The sequence below is a fragment of the Bombus impatiens genome, unplaced genomic scaffold (genome assembly GCF_000188095.3).
Source record: "Bombus impatiens unplaced genomic scaffold, BIMP_2.2 scf_0019, whole genome shotgun sequence".
Taxonomy (NCBI): Eukaryota; Metazoa; Arthropoda; class Insecta; order Hymenoptera; family Apidae; genus Bombus; species Bombus impatiens.
Genome location: NT_176438.1, coordinates 191,435 through 207,881, shown reverse-complemented (window position 1 = coordinate 207,881; position 16,447 = coordinate 191,435). Strand labels below are relative to the sequence as shown.

General features: G+C 38.2%; 1 pseudogene; it reads left to right on the top strand.

Annotated features, from left to right (window-relative positions):
• The first annotated feature begins 15,909 nt into the window (after positions 1-15,909).
• On the top strand, positions 15,910-16,405 carry LOC117151253 (annotated as a pseudogene).
• The last annotated feature ends 42 nt before the right edge of the window (positions 16,406-16,447 follow it).

Genomic DNA, 16,447 nt, shown 5'->3' with positions numbered 1-16,447 from the left:
CCCCACGTCTATATTCCCTCGTTCCTGTCATCGTTGTACTCCCTTCTCGTAGGGCGGTACTCTACCCCACCTAGCCATCCTTTTCTTCGTCGACCTGCGCCTTTCTTCGATCGTGGCACTCGGAAGTTTGGGGCTGCGGAAGCGGACATTAGGGGAGACAGTAGCGTCATTACCATTGGCTCACCCCTAGACATATAATTATGAAAATGATGGGGTTTGGAGAACGATGAGAGTAAAAGTGCCATGTACTTTTTATCGAAGTGAAGGAAGTGACTACTACGTTAGCAAGAACACGCATAAGAATTAGTATATTGAAACTAGAATATGATTCTGGCACGAATATTTATGGGAAAGAGAAATATTCAGATTTATTTGGTGTTACGCAAAATATAGCGTCAAGTTGGATTATACTATCCGAAGCATGGAATGTTTCAGCAAAAAAATTTGTTTTTAGAAAATGACACATTCGTATTAAAATATTTTGTGTTTGTGAATGCGATCATATTTTATTTCAATATATTGTATTCTGTTTTCTTCGTCCTAATAACCATGCATTGAAACAAACATTTTATATAAATACCACTTCTTACAATTATTATGACGAATTCAAAGATCAAAGAAATAAAACATGATCCGATAAAAACTATGGAAAATAGTACTTTTAGGTATTATCGGTTTGACCGAGTTACCAAAGATTTTCAAATATTCCCGAAGAAGGAAAGAAAGACAAGGATCAGCTGTACTGTGCGAACGTCGCCGCAGAATACTGTCTTCGGCAGACAGCGTGGCACCGAAGGTTCTCTATCCTCGTTTTTTTCTCGGGCGTGGCAATAAGGAAGTGGGCCCGCTGCTTAAGAAAACAGAGAGCCGCCAATATCGGGCAGGGCCTGAGAAAACAGTGAACCGTTTTCGGAATCCTGTCAAGGATACGGGGTGACTTAGCTTTCCATCATGAATGAAAACCTCAATGCTCGCAAGTTGTCACGAAAAACGCCGAAACGTTCCCCAAGCAACGGGTACGGGCAGGAATATTTTCATGGATCGTACTATGCTTGGACTATTGGATCTTCTGAACCGCATATCTTAAATATAGATTATTCCACTATTGAAACTTTCAACATAGAAAAATAATTAAAAAATGTTTTGCAGGAACTTTTAATATTTTTATTACTTTACATTTTCATTCATTAAACAAAGTAATATAAATCTATATAATTCTTATACATTTCAAAATATATATTTTGGTTTATTAACTATTTAGTTATTTTATTTTAATTATTCTGTTCTCATAGTTCATCGCCCGGATTAACGGATGAAAGAATTTACATGAAAATGAAGAGATAAAAAAGCATTGTAATACAAGGTATACAATGAGATCTGCACAAAAGATGGACTTATTACCTCATAAAAAAATGCAAGCTATCGTCTTTTCGGAATGTTTGCCACAAGACAGCGTGGCACCAGTGGCCAGAAAATCCGTCCCAACGCTCAGAGTAGGCGGTGACCGCTTAATTAACGGCCTGACGAAAGGCAGCGGCAATTAATATGATACCAGCTTCCTTCCAGGCCCGGGACCCCTTGGTCCAGCTTGCACGTGTGAAAAATCCAAGGACAACATTTATTACAATTTGTGACATGATATTCTTACTGTGACCTTTTCATCGCTGCATTGTCGTAGCATGTAAAACGATATGGTAATTAAATAAACAAACAATATCAGGTAGTGAACGAGGCTTTACTGACAAAACAAAGTATCATTAACATCAATCTTATTTGCTTTGAAACAAAGCGTATTTGTTTCAGGACATAAAGGGCACTATCGACCACATTAATGGAAAACAAATTATATTTTATATAGCAAGTGGCAATACATCTAATCCTTCCTGAAGATTTAAAGACTTTATCATAAATTTTATAGATTCAAATAGTCGATAACTCTATTTGCAATTAACTCTGCTACCCTCTTTCGATCACTTTCGATCTAGTTATATATATTTTTGTAACGTTAGAAAGATATGTTCAGTTAAGACAAAAATATGGAAAAAATGTTATCAATATGCATAATTTCCAATTTTAAGTTCTAATTAGAGTCCCAATTTTAAGCATTTTATTAAAATATTACAAATCTTTTCTGATTTCTAAACCGAGAACAAAATTAAGATATAAAAATTCGACTTTCTAGCCAGCACTTCCGATTCGTCCAGCAGTTTGTACGTACCTTATCAATCTCAACCAAAAAAACAAAACTCGTTATCATCCTGTGAGCGACACCAGTCCTGTCTTTTGATTTAACGAGTTACCTTACGACCAACGAAAAGTTCGGTGAAGGTGCAACGCGAATATTGTGTACTTTTGCGTCGCGAAACCCATAATGGGACTTAATGGAGCTGACTGTCAGTGCAGAGTTTCTCCTTGTCTCGGTGGCAAAGTGTGACTGGACAATATATGCTCGGTAGTCATGCTGCCACCGTTATTTGACAGGACGTGTCCGCGCACACGTGGACATACGTACATTGTATGTACCATAAATGCACATAGTAGCAGAAGTGTAATGGTCGAAGGAAGCGAATGTCAAAACGGTTGAAACTGCGTTGTCAATTGCGACAAGTAAATTGTAGGTAGCACAGTGAAATACGTACGCATTGCATAGTCTGATAAGAAGTTTATAATTGACAATCATTTTTAAATGAAGGACATAATGAGTAATGTATATATAAAGTTATAATTATTTATAATATTGGCATACTTAGTAGATATTGAATAGTTTCTGTTTCATATAATTTATATTCATTTTTTACGTTATTCCAAATTTATTATTGTCTCATTTATTAATGTTAAATATTTCTTTATACCTTTTTTGCGTTGACAACCCAACAATTGGCGATTTCTTTTCTCCTCAACTATTCTGTGGTGGCGAGTGTCGAAGTCAAGGTATTCTCAGAGGCTCAGTGTTTTGACATGATGGCACCTCCAAGGATAATCCTTTAAACGACCTCAACGGGTGGTCCCCGCGAGTCACCTTGCTAGGAGGACCTGCCCTGTCGCTTCTACCTCTAATCCCGTGGGCCAATCCGGCACACGAGCACTTTCTGTCGTTCTCTAAGCAAAGAAAGTCTGCGGTTAATCCTGCGAAAGTCTGAGAGCCTTATACTACGCGCAGTTCCTGTGTACTTTTACCGAATTAGCGTATCTGAAAGTATGAAAATTGATTAGATCTCACAGATCTCTTATTTGCTGTATCTTATTGAATTTTTATTATCCTATTCAATAGTATAGAATCTATAGATGATAATTTTTCGTAAGAAAATATTTGACATATATTTTTCTCTATCGTAGTTGGAACACAATGCCATCATTGTCTTAGAATATAGACGAATACTGTTACAGTCACACATATGTTCCATGATGATGAACATCCTATAACCTGATATTCGAACAGGGATTCGATTGTCAGGCCGAGAATCGTAGAAACGTATGAAGTTTGAATGGAACTATAGGATTTGCATTCGATTCGATAATTAGGAACTGGAACCTAGTACATACATCTCATTTTGAATATTATTCAAAATTAAGTATTCGAAACTTGCAAAACTTAAGATTACTAATAAAAGAAAGCTCTGATTATATTATTTTCTTTAGTTAATAGTAATAGTCATTTAATTTTGAGTTTAATGTAATTGTATGAATTTTATTTTTGTCAGGACAAAAAGAAATAAGTGGAAGGATAAAGATGAGAATAAGAAGAAAATTATCGGCTACTTGGCCTCTCCAAGGCTTGCGTTTTCTACGGGTGAACCTTTGTCTTCATTTCCCGGCATCCGGTTCCGGTCCTTATCTTACGTTACACATGTAACCTTCTATGCTATTTGGTCCATTGTTGGCCACATGTGCCTCGTCTCAAGAGGTTTGCTTATGTTGGCCCACCTAACATAGCAAAGCTATGCCGAGTCTCGAGTGTAAACTCCGCCGACAGACCGATCCTGGAATTCGATTGCATCTAATCGTTCTCTGGCAATGATATGACTCTATTTAAGTAACCGCAATAAGTTCAGGGCATGGTGAACGACTTATTTCGCTATTTCCTACAAAATATAACACAACATAGAATTAACTTCATTATGGTAATATTTATATTCCATCATTCGTAATTATTTAATATCCCCTTATTTGTAATTATTGTCTTTCATAGTTTATTTAATCCAAATTTAATGATAATATCAATCCAGCGACTATATATATTTTTTATTTAGTAGAGAGATTTTTACTTACGTTGTTTGATAATAAACGCTACAATTCAAGACGAAACTGTTTGTGTCCCGAGAATATGGTTACCCAAGTGCAAGCACATGTATACGAGATGTCATCATAGAAAACAAGATTTCCACGAGATTCGTGATCCTGTGGTTTCCGGATCGACAGAGCGAACGATGTTCATCCTCGCGTGAGTTCGAAACTCCTGGAATCTCGTATAAAGTTTCTACTACCGTCGAGTTTCCCGGAATGTACCTGCTACGAGATGAAATTAATTCCTGGTTAATCTCCGCAGAATGACTATGAAAAATCCTTCATGGTCATAAATCAAATGCATCCTATTATTCGAACATATTTTTTCTTCGAGGTAAAAGCTTTTATAAAATAGTAATATAAAAAGAAGAGATCCACCAACACGTCATGCTTGCAATTGCCAAACTATTATACCAATAAACGTATCTTTCTTAACTGCCTCAGATAGATATCGGACAGCGTATTCTAAACACCATATTGTGGAAACTCCAAATAAAAATCTCAGTAATGGTAAATATGTACAGCTTCTTCCTTTCTAAAAGACACGATATTATGTAATAAAATCTAATCTCCATAATATTTACAGTCTTCATCATCGTCGCTAATAACCATAACGTTACAGTTACCATACCAAATACCATAACGTTACATGCAACTGATTAAAACCTATCAAAGGAAAAGGAGACAAAGAAGATAAAAATTAAAAAATTGCAATCGATGAAGTGTGAGTATTCCTTTTGATCAATCGAATGTCTCCCAAGTAACAATGAAGTGACACAATGGCAGGGCCGAATGTCAAATCCAGCGGAGGCTGCCGATCAGTCAGTGACATCTAATAAACGAGTAAATAATTTCGGTCACGTACCACTAGCGGGTACTGTCACAATGGCAGCTCCTTAAATAGGATTATATTAAGCTGTTTCACCAGCGATGAATGGCGAGTCAAATGGAGGATCGTCGAGGATGTTTTGGTAGGCGCGACTACGTGAGCAGTCGATGCCAGTGCCGATGCTGTGCCACCTCGGAGCAGTACTGGCACACGAAGAACACGAAGAAGAGGAAGAAGGTAGCTGACAGGTGAATGGTCATGGGCATCTTCGTCGTCTCTTGTCCATCAGCATTCCCACGTCCTGCAGAACTAAAAATCGCTGTCCTTTCGTTCAGCTTTTCTTCGTACTTTTCATGTCCCTTTTCTAACTCTGAAATTCAACGCAAGTTTCGAGATTATCGAATAAGGTGGTATTAAAGCGTGATATGTGTAGAGACTGTAGTGGAAAATGGGGTGATTATGTCTCATACGTATTTTGACACTTTTAGTATATTAGGATGGTACAGTAGTACAGATCAATAGGTGTCATATAAGTTATTAACTTATTAGAATCTACCATATTATCCATCGATGAAAATTGATCAATGATTATATAACAAAATACTGTTTTAATATTTTTTTATTTATATGGCAAGCTGTAATAGGTTCATTTGAATTTTTGATTTTTGAGATTGTATGTACACCGAATATTCTCGAAATTCGTAACTAATTTCGTCATCAACATGAATTTGTCATTGCAAATTCTCTGAATACCACAATCACAAATCAGCCCTAGACGTTTCGACGAAAAGGCCAGTATATCGAGCGCGCGGCCCGTTAAACTTTCATTTTGTACCGTACTCTGTTACTCATTTGCTCGGACACGTACACTTCGATTGAACCTCTGCCCATAAAACAGGGGGCTTTCATCGGATACAAGGCACCCAGTACGATCCGAAAATTTCGACGAACTATTTTGAAGACGCGACGGCGATTTAAAAAGCCCGCCAATAGGAGATTCTCGACTGTCGACCTGTCGTTGGATCGCCGCTCTTTGTCGTCGAATTATTTTAGCGGCCGATATTTCCATCCGTACTGCCACCTAAGCGAGGCTTCGAGCCAAAGTCAACACAGAACGAGCATCCTCCTTCTCGCTTCCTTTCAACCCCTTTCTTTCTATCTTGCTTTTCCCCATGAACTTCCAGAAACGAAACAGAATTCATGGATCGCGTATTTAGCGACTTCTCGTGTATGCATAACGCAGTAGGAAAATATCGTTGATATTCCAGGATTTCCAAACTTTAATTACGCTACATCAGATCGAAATGAAATTATCGCTCTTTTCAGTTTCGAAGTTAGCATGTTGGCAGATCATGGTATAAATCGTTTCAAATTTCATGTAGGGTTTTAATATTCTTTGTACCAATTTCTTCGCACTTATTGTACTACTCTTTATTTCCTCCTGTATCTGATATGATAATTCGTTTGCCAGTTGATAAATTCACAAGAATTAATCATAGAATCGTTTCTATACTAAATTCAAATATTGTTTGAATTTTAAGTTTACGAAATAAATATCGTTGCCTATATCGTATAACAGCGATATCTATACTTATAATAATGGGATAAATTTATGATACAATGATGAGGTAACTAAAATAATGCGTTACATATCATTTAGCGTGATCTTTAATGGAATGATCGATCCAAAACCTGCAGTAGAGAGGGAAACGATCATCTGTAAAACGATACTATGGTTTGTTAAATGCACAGGTGTTGGCTTTTATTTTTATTTCCACGTTTCGGATAACTAGACGGCTTGGCACCTAGCACGCTGCCGTCATCGAGGCACGAGCAACTATTATTCTTCCGGTCGATTCGTCGATCGGCGGAACATTTTATCGTTGATTTATCTGTTGTTTGCTTTCTCAGTACGCGCAGAAACACAGCAAACGACCGATTTATGAACGGCCGATATAGGGACAGGATTTGAGAAGTCGCACCGACGGTAACTTTGCTACAACGAAAAACGGGGACACACGGTTTTACGTGTTGCATCATGCATAGAATTGCAGATTGCTTTATTTTCATAAACTTGACGATCCGCACAACGACAAAATGCTGTGCTATTTTGATTGCTCGTTAATCATTAAACGAAATGACGGATATAGGAGTACATAAGTAGATATACATACATAGGTGGATGAAAACGAGTGAAGATGTAGGAGGATATAGATATACATGAACGCAGATGATGATGTAGGAGAATGTACGAATAAATGAATGTAGATGAAGATATAGATGGACACGGATAAAGACATAAAAGAACGTGAATGTAAATGAATGCAGGTAAAGATATAAAAAAATCTGTGATAATGGCAAGAATAAAAACTTCTTTAATAAAGGGTTATGTACTTATCATCGATAAATTTGTGCAATTTCTTTAGTGATATTACCTTAGTGTGCGATATTACGTTCAAAAATGATGGCAACGGTATTAAATATATCGCTTTCTCGGTCAACATTAGGGGAGCAACCATGCGGCCGTGTATTCTTAACGCTGAATCGTGAGTTGCAACGAGTCGAGTCAAAGTGATTCAAGTGGCTCCGCACGAAGGCAAATATTTAACAGGGAAAGATGAATTCCATTGGAATTCCACGGTGCCCGTAGACAGCACGGCACCATATCGCTACGGTTATCGATGGCGTCACTCGATAGAAAATTTGTCAAATGAACTTAATTCCTTAAAAATTTCTAATAAGAAATTGAAAACTTTAATCTCTAATCTAAATAAAGAAAAAAGATATTTTAGTATAAGAATTTGAGGACTAAAATGCTTACTGGATTTTGCATCCCTTTTCTAAATTTCCTACTAAATAAAACCTTCTTGTTCTCTTCTCGGTTCTATGGGACTCAAAATGAATACATATTATATTTCAATAGATATTAATATATAAATAGGGTTCAAGTTTCGGTTTTAGTATTCAGCATATTTAATCTTTTACTTTTTGTTTATTCCACACATTTCATGAATGAGATATTCCTTTCTGAAATTTGGAAAGAAGAAACGAAGAGAACAATAATGTTAAAATATCTCAGACTTTACAGATCCATGCGATTTCCTCGTCATGACATAAAACGTATAAAAGTTGACTGATGAATGAGCGCAACATCTCACTGCCAAAAAGCCAACGAGATTCGACGATTCACGAGCATCGTATCGAGCCGATTATTTATACTATAAGCAAAATACCGGGGCTCCCGGGCACACGGTCGTGTAGCGTCGGCCGCACTCGTAATTCGAACGGAGGATCATCCGGCGGTGCTGGCCTGTCAGAAAACGAAATACCATCCGGTCCACTTCGAGCCTCCACTCGAGGATGGGGTATTATGAATGAATCCCCGAGACGGGGGAAGAACGGGTGCAGAGAGAAGAGAGAGAGTGATTCGAGTCTCTCGAGCCTCTCCAGGCTCAATGGAACCGAGAGAAAAAATCCGTGTGGTCATTTTTCGATCGCACAATGAGGCTGACTGCTCGCATCACCTCTCTCGTTGCTACTTCGTCTCGCTACTCGCGTCTCCATGTTGCTGCGTCACAACAGTGACACATACAGGAGGGATTCCTGACTATACTTGGTGGAGACTAGCAACGAAGAAGGGGGAAGAGGGTGCGAGCGGGACGAAGAGGAGAAAGAGAAAGAAATTCGATGTGGCTTCACAATGAACCTCTTGGATGACTCGCACCAAGGAAGAGGTTCCATCCAGGTTATTTATGCGATCTCATTCTGAGACGAGGTGACACGACCATGTCCCGTAAACAATGCGATCTTACGAGAGAAGAATGTCGACTGATTCGATTAACGGCGATGATTGGTTGTATCTTGACTTTCGTCCGTTCCTCGGCATTCCTTGCGCGCCTCAACCGGATGAAAAGAACGACCGTTTCATGGTGTATCTGTAATATACAGACTTTTAGTCCAAGTGATAAGTATACGCGCTTCTCGTTGCTGGTAAATTATTCAGTCATTTTTATGTCTAAAGCGAAATCGTAAGTTTTCAGAAATAGCGGCGAGTCACGTAAAAGTCACACGATATCCGTTACCTCGATCACGAAGCTTCCCGATCGATCACATGGCTTTATGCGAAAGCGTGATCCAGACGGCATTTCGAGAATCCTTCGTCGATCCATCGGTCAAGTCGTTGACATCTTGACGATGCGCAAGGAACGTCTGGCGTCACGTAAAAAAGCCGTTCGTCTTCAGGAACGCATCCACCCACCGTCGACAGGTTTGACGCCTTCCGAGGGCCTGATGTGGGGTCTACGGTCTACCGAACTGCAGGCTATACATATACCGAGCGCTCTTCAACGACCAAGCTGTTTCAAATTTGCTTTTGAAATTTAACGGCTGTTAATTACGGCACCCTTAGTTAATTTTTGTAATAGGGTCCACTCATTTCTCATGATTAAGATTGATCAACGATGCAAGATGGAAGGTAATACCGTAATTGATGTTACTTCTTCGATATCACTTGGCTGACAATTTAAAAATTCTGTATTCAAATATGTTCAGATAGTTTCCCCTTAGATATGCATAGAAGGATATTGTAAGTGTTACATAATTTATGTTTTCACAAGTCCGTTTTTGTCGTTAGGACAAATTGTTAGGTATTAACAAGCAGCGGAAGCAATTCTTGGTTACGATCCGTCTACCGATTTTAGCAGAACAGGAAAATGTTGTTGGGTAGGTGACCCCCGCAGGAAATAAATGATTGAGAAACCAAATGTCATTTGTGTAAACATGACCATTTGTCTCATGAACTGTAGTAGCTTGGTGCAATCATTTGGTTAAAAACGGAAGTACCGTTTTAACATATTTATATTGTTCTTCATATTTAAATACCTAAAATTAAAAAATTAAAAATTTCAAAACTGCAAGGATACGGATTCAAATATTTCAAAATTCAAAGATTCAAGAATTTGAATATTCAAATGAAAAATTTTTAAATCTTTGGAATAGAGAAATCAGCATCATGTACAAATATTACATACGTTAACTGTTACTATATATTTCAATTTCATTTCATCTGGACGAATCATCTCATTGGATCCACTTTGCAGTATTTATTTACATACAAGTGCACACTTTCTTTCGATGCGTAGAAATTTAGATTTCTATGGTTGTCACTCCGATAAATGATTCTGACGGTTGCAGCCAATTTCCTCCTCTGAAAGGAGGCAAGCAGTGCCAACGCTGGGTGGGTTCCGCTATCAAACGGTTGAACGCCTTCGAAGACGAATGTCTCTTGTCTCTTCTCTGATTTTTTCCTTTCGTCGTCAGCCCTTTCTCCTTCTACTTCCTTTTCCTAACCGGCAACTTTCAAGCCCCATTACTGTCTCTTTGAAACACGCCACAGTAGCCCAATGAGCTTTTTTATTGTTTTATTAGCTGCTACGGTTCGAGGCTCGCGCAAAAGATTGCCGAACATTTTGACAAAAAGCCGTCTCGACTTTTCGTTTTGCGCCACTGCAACTCACTTCGCAAATATCTATCTTTAATATCCTCTTCAACTTTACAATCTTAATTTCGGCGTCTACGCATGTCTTTATGTATGTATACGTAAACGAAACCTCGAGTCATCTTTAAATATAATTAAATATCTATATTTTGTGATTAACATCCGATTGAGTGCACCATATGCTCCGTCTTACTAGCATATCAGTTAACATTGGGATTTCCCGGTATCCGTGCAAAGTTCAGACGAGACTCGACTGACGCCGTGTTTGTTGACGTATCGACTTTTCCAAAGAAGATCTTTGATTTTGATCGACACGGAGATTCACGTTGATCCGGGTTATTAGTGGAGTCTCTTGGTCCACGGCGAGTGCACGAAATGCTGGAATCAAGATTTAAACAAGCGTCACGGTTAGAAAAACTGGTGAATCCGACTCCGACGGTTCGTTCATCAGATCTGGCTTCTAGTTACGTGCAAAATTTATCTTTTTATAATTGCTTGTCGCTCGCTTCATGATCCCTAGAGCGATTATTATTTCAGACTAGCGTGCGCTATCTAATTTTCTTGATCTTCGGATGGCATATCTGTCATAATATGTTCTTAATATTCAACGAGCAGCCACGACAGGTTGCGTTGTGTCAACATAACTCATTGCCAGTATCAACAAGAAACGGTTACAGCTTACGTGCGTGTCCAAGAAGATTCTACATGATCTCACAACCATGATCTTCCATCTCATTGTTATAACGGAGAAAAATTTGATAGTACTTCAATTACTTCATTTTCATTTTATACTTCATAAGCATCTACTTGATTATTTCTATATCAAGGAATAAGTTTGTATGTTAATTTTCTGATAATGGAATTTTATTGATATACAAATTTATATAGAAGAAAACACATACTTGGGCAGTAAGAAATCAAAAGGAAAGATGAAGCAACGGGGTGAGCAAAGAATTATTCAAAAAGTAGAATGCTTTCTTGTATGGAGCAAAGATTCTTATTTTGCCTGCTTACAGCCTACGTTCGGTCTTCAAAGTGTACTCGTCAGACAAGAGGAAGTGCTTTTTGTCCTGCCTGCGCGTCCTACGCGTATATTTAACTTGGCATACCTACTTCAACACCTTCTGCCCGCAGAGAACGATCACTTCTTTCTTCTATTGACCATTTCTTTAAAACGTTCGCTTTTTAGTTATAACTAAAAAACAAGAGGAAAGAAATAAATAGCTAACCTTGAATGTTAACCAATAGCGCAACATCTTAGAAAAAATAACAAATTCAATATAAGTTTCAAATATACATTCATTTTTACTAAAATCATTCTAAGCATAATAATGCTGTTAAGAATGATTCTATAATATTAGTCTAATAATAAGTTTTTATAGCAAGATTCTATTCTTTTCAACAATCATGAACTCAAGATTATGTGTACTTGTCGCACGCAGAAGCAGGTATAGTTACATTCGGTCACGCACTGAGAATATTTTGTCAATCGTCAGTCGTGCTCGTTAGCGGCATCCATCAGTGACGCGGACGCGTCTCGACCGCGACGCCTTGACTTCTCGAAATAATCATGTAAACGCATAGAACTCACTTTTTCTTCTTCTTCTTCTTCGCTCTGTCTCAGTCATGTTGAATAGATGAAACATAAATGCACCATGTCTGGAATTCGTACAGAACTAAATGCTATTTTCACTATCCCAATGTAAAAGCTTTCTTCCATTTCCAACAACAAATTTCATATAAACAAATAAACGAGCACCGTTTTGAATCCATAAACAGCTGCCATTTTCATCTGGTAGTAGACGAGAAGAGTTTGTCAAAATTGTTAACAACATGATTTGTTTCATAATCCAATCTTTTATTAGTTTGATTAATGTAATAATATTTGCACCTATAAATTAATACATTGACTATTATAATGATCAATGCTGGACGATATTAAACTTTTTATGATAAGATTAAATTGGCGGGAAAAATGAGTGGCGTATATATATGAATAAATAAGATCCAGAATGCGACGACGATACTCACGATGGTTGTTCGTTCGTGCAGGTGGTTTTGCACGAGGACACGAAGCGGTGCTTGCCTACTGTTTTCAGAATAAACTAGCGAGCTTATACTCATAACAAGAAAAATATTAAATCACCGTCATCGCCTGTACCACCCTATCGAGGCCCTTATCTGTGTAACACTTTTCGATAGTAGAACCGAGTGTCGAGTCAAGAAGCTTATTTGCGCTAACCTCGCCCCGATTATTTTTATTTTCACATCGAAACATTAATACATAATAAATTTACACAGGTTTTGATTGTTGCTGTTTCGTGTGAACGTTCACCACTTCGTTGAAAAAATACTCACCCAGAATAATTCATGGCTCGTAAAGCATTTTGCTGTCACGTTTAACACGCAAAATTAAAATAAATCTTCAGTCCGTGAACAGGCCTCTATGCTCACCACTAATGAAATCGTATCTTCTTGTTTCTTCTTGTCAAAAGATATAAATACACCTATTTTCTTTCGTTGCGTATCGCCTTAATGGATAAGAAATTGAAATTGAAATAAATCTTCTACAAATAGGCGCCTATACTTATCACAAGTAGAATCGTATCTTCTCGTACCCTTTCCTGAAAGATATAAATGTGTCTAATCTCCTCTGTTGCGTATCGCCTTAATGGTTATAGAAACGTTTGCTATAAATTTATTCGCTTGTCATAGCATGAATTCTATATGTATGCCATGTACGTATATACCAATTTCAGGTCCAAGGCTTTAAGCCATATCAACGACGCACTGATGCACCGGTTGAGCCATTATGAACGCTGGTAATGCTATTTTGAAGATAGGACGACCTGCGGCACAATCCGCGTTGTGTTCTCGTTCTACCGTGACACCACAGGAGGCACTCGTATACAATAGGTTTTGCGTAAGGGTACGCCAGGTCCATGACTAAGGAACGCTCGATTTACCGTGAAATCGGTGAATGTAACCGTATGTGCACTCGCTTCCCCTCTGTCAGCACGATGATCTTTTTCAGGGGATTGTGTTTGAACAAGAAAGTTGTTGGTATCAATCCATTTTCAATTAAAGTTAATTATTTAGTAATCATGGATCATTGTTACTGTTAAGTGCTACATGAAATTGAGGAATGCATCTTTAACGATAAAAACACTAACACACATAGTGATATATAGAAGAATTATGCAGATTACACTGTCACTATTTCAGTATTCGCCACTTTTATATTACAGGTAATATTTAGCTAACACATATAATCTATATAAAATGTTTCCAATTTGTATAATTTTATCAATTTCATTAATGTTGGTGGAGGTTAGAAAGTTCTTTACGATCATTGACAACTGTAAAACACAAGTATAAGGCTATGCAATAGATATGTGTTCTGATTCTGACGAATGAAAACCTAATATTAATCAGCTTTAGTTATTACATAGGGTGATTCTCTCGCTGAGAGCCAAAAGGAGAAGTCGTCGATTACTAATTAAACAACGTTGCGACATCAAAAGCCGATACCGCCTGTATTTAGTATATGTGATTCGTTTGAAATCGTTATTTTCACACTCTTGTTTTCACTTCTCACATATGTACACATAGAGTGATGAAGCCAACAGCGACTTCTTTTGAGCCCACCAATGAGAAATCACTCTGTATTAAATTTCGTATCATTCGGTTACTTTCATATGACTACAAAAATTTGATATAATTAAAACGAATTGTAGAAACCGATAAAGAACGTTTCATTGGAAAATCAGCATTCACTATAACCGTTAGCCTAATAATTCAACCCGACGTAAAAAAGCGTAAATCGATCGAACAAGGATGCGGCTACCTTCTCACGGGAGCAAGCACGGCGTAACTATCAGAACACAAACTCGAAACAATCAGTTCATTGTCTGGCTCTCATTGTATATCTTTCTAGGCTGGGAGGATCGCATCCACGGGCCTGAAGGTGCATCCACGTACAATACGCGCGCGCGATGTGCGCGTAACAAAGTAACAATACAATCGGTAGGCGACAGGAGGATATCACGCGCACCACTGGCCACCGGCAATGACTTAATGCTATTTGGAGACTACGGCCTTCCTCTTGCACGCCATTATGCACGCGTGGCGGGTGTACTCGTCCGTGAATGCTGTAACACGAAGCCTACAGAGAGACGCCGCGCCGACACAACGGAAATGTTTACGGTTTCGTGGGTCGCTTTGGGTCGCTTGCCCGGCAAAATGTGAACCGATTTCTCTCAGATGAAGTTAAAGATGCCAACTCACATGGTGATTTTCCTTTGTGTGACGCGTTCAATAGAATACAACGTTCATTCGCTGCGGATAGTTTTAGATCTATTGTCAAATTATAATTTGTGTAACCTCGTTCTTAATTATCTCAGATACGCTCAGATTAGGCTAAATTTTTAGTTACTATCAGCTGATTTGCTAAAAGATAACCATTTTTCTTAAAAAATGTTGAATAGTGTAATCGATGTTGAGAAATCTCAAAATAAAATTATGCAGTCTGCAATCATCATTTGAAAATGTAATGACAGAGAATTTAAGTACAGGAAGACCATTTACTGATGAAGTTTTGGTGAAGATGCAATTCCAGGAATATGGAACCGGTTGAATGGTTTAATGGCATTCGGTGTCAGAATCTCGTGGGACGTACGTACGTGTAAACAGGCACGGTGTCGGGCAACGTGCCGTACGGGGGTTGAACACCCTAAAATTAGCCCCGGAGCGGGACGCGACGCGTATACTCGGACGCAGTACATATTGAATGTGGACCCACACGCATGGAGAGCGTGAAAAAATGCTTACATTATCATCCGTAATTTTGTAAACACACCGCGGGTTGTACGGGGACTAGACTATGGGATCCCGTTGGTGCACTCGTTGCGGGTGGCCCAAGAAACCTACCGTCTTCCGTAGTTTCCACTCTGGGAAGTGGGTCTCCCGTGGAAGACACATAAAAAATGCTATACATTACGATTAAGAAATCCATGTGTACTCATGTGTTAATAGAATAAAAGATGGTGGTAATTTCTATTAATAATATTTATGTTAGGCTCCTCTTGCACAAGATTAATTCATTTATTTAAGGAAGCCCAGGTATAGTAATCATATAAATATTTTTAATAATAAATTACAGATGTTAAAATTTATATTATTTACTGAAATATTAAGCCAGATAAATACAGTTGTAGTAAGTAATTTGTAATCTTTACAGGACAGAGGAAATACATAATCATGAGTCGAAAAATGAAATGAAAACGCTCTTTTCTACAAATGTGAAAATCATGATACCAGAGGAATTATTTCGTCCCTATGGTGGTCAATGTTGTAAACAATGCAGAAAACAAATATAAAGTATTCGCGAGCACAGTATCATTCGATGAAGTTGTACCGTGAGGGACGAAGATGGGTAGACGCATACGGTTAATTAATTGCCTATTTTAAATTCGAATTACCATGCTATAATAACGTGTGATGCGTTAGGGTAGCCTCCGGGGTTAATGTCATGGACGAAGAAGATAGATGCACGGAAGGGATGGAAACCGGCAGAGACATCAGTACATCGACGTTCCTTGATACGTTGGTAGGTGTGCCAATTAAATTCGAAATTACTGGCGAGAACGAACAAACTGTTGCGACGTGTAAATGTGTCTACCAATGTGTTCCTGGGAACGTTTCGCACAACCGATTTAGCATTCAACGTCATAATGACGTTTGCATTTTCGACTGGCGCCATTGTTTACTTTATTTCGAATTAAACCGCGATTAAGTGTGATCTCATCTACAATCTACACGAATATCCATACAATGAT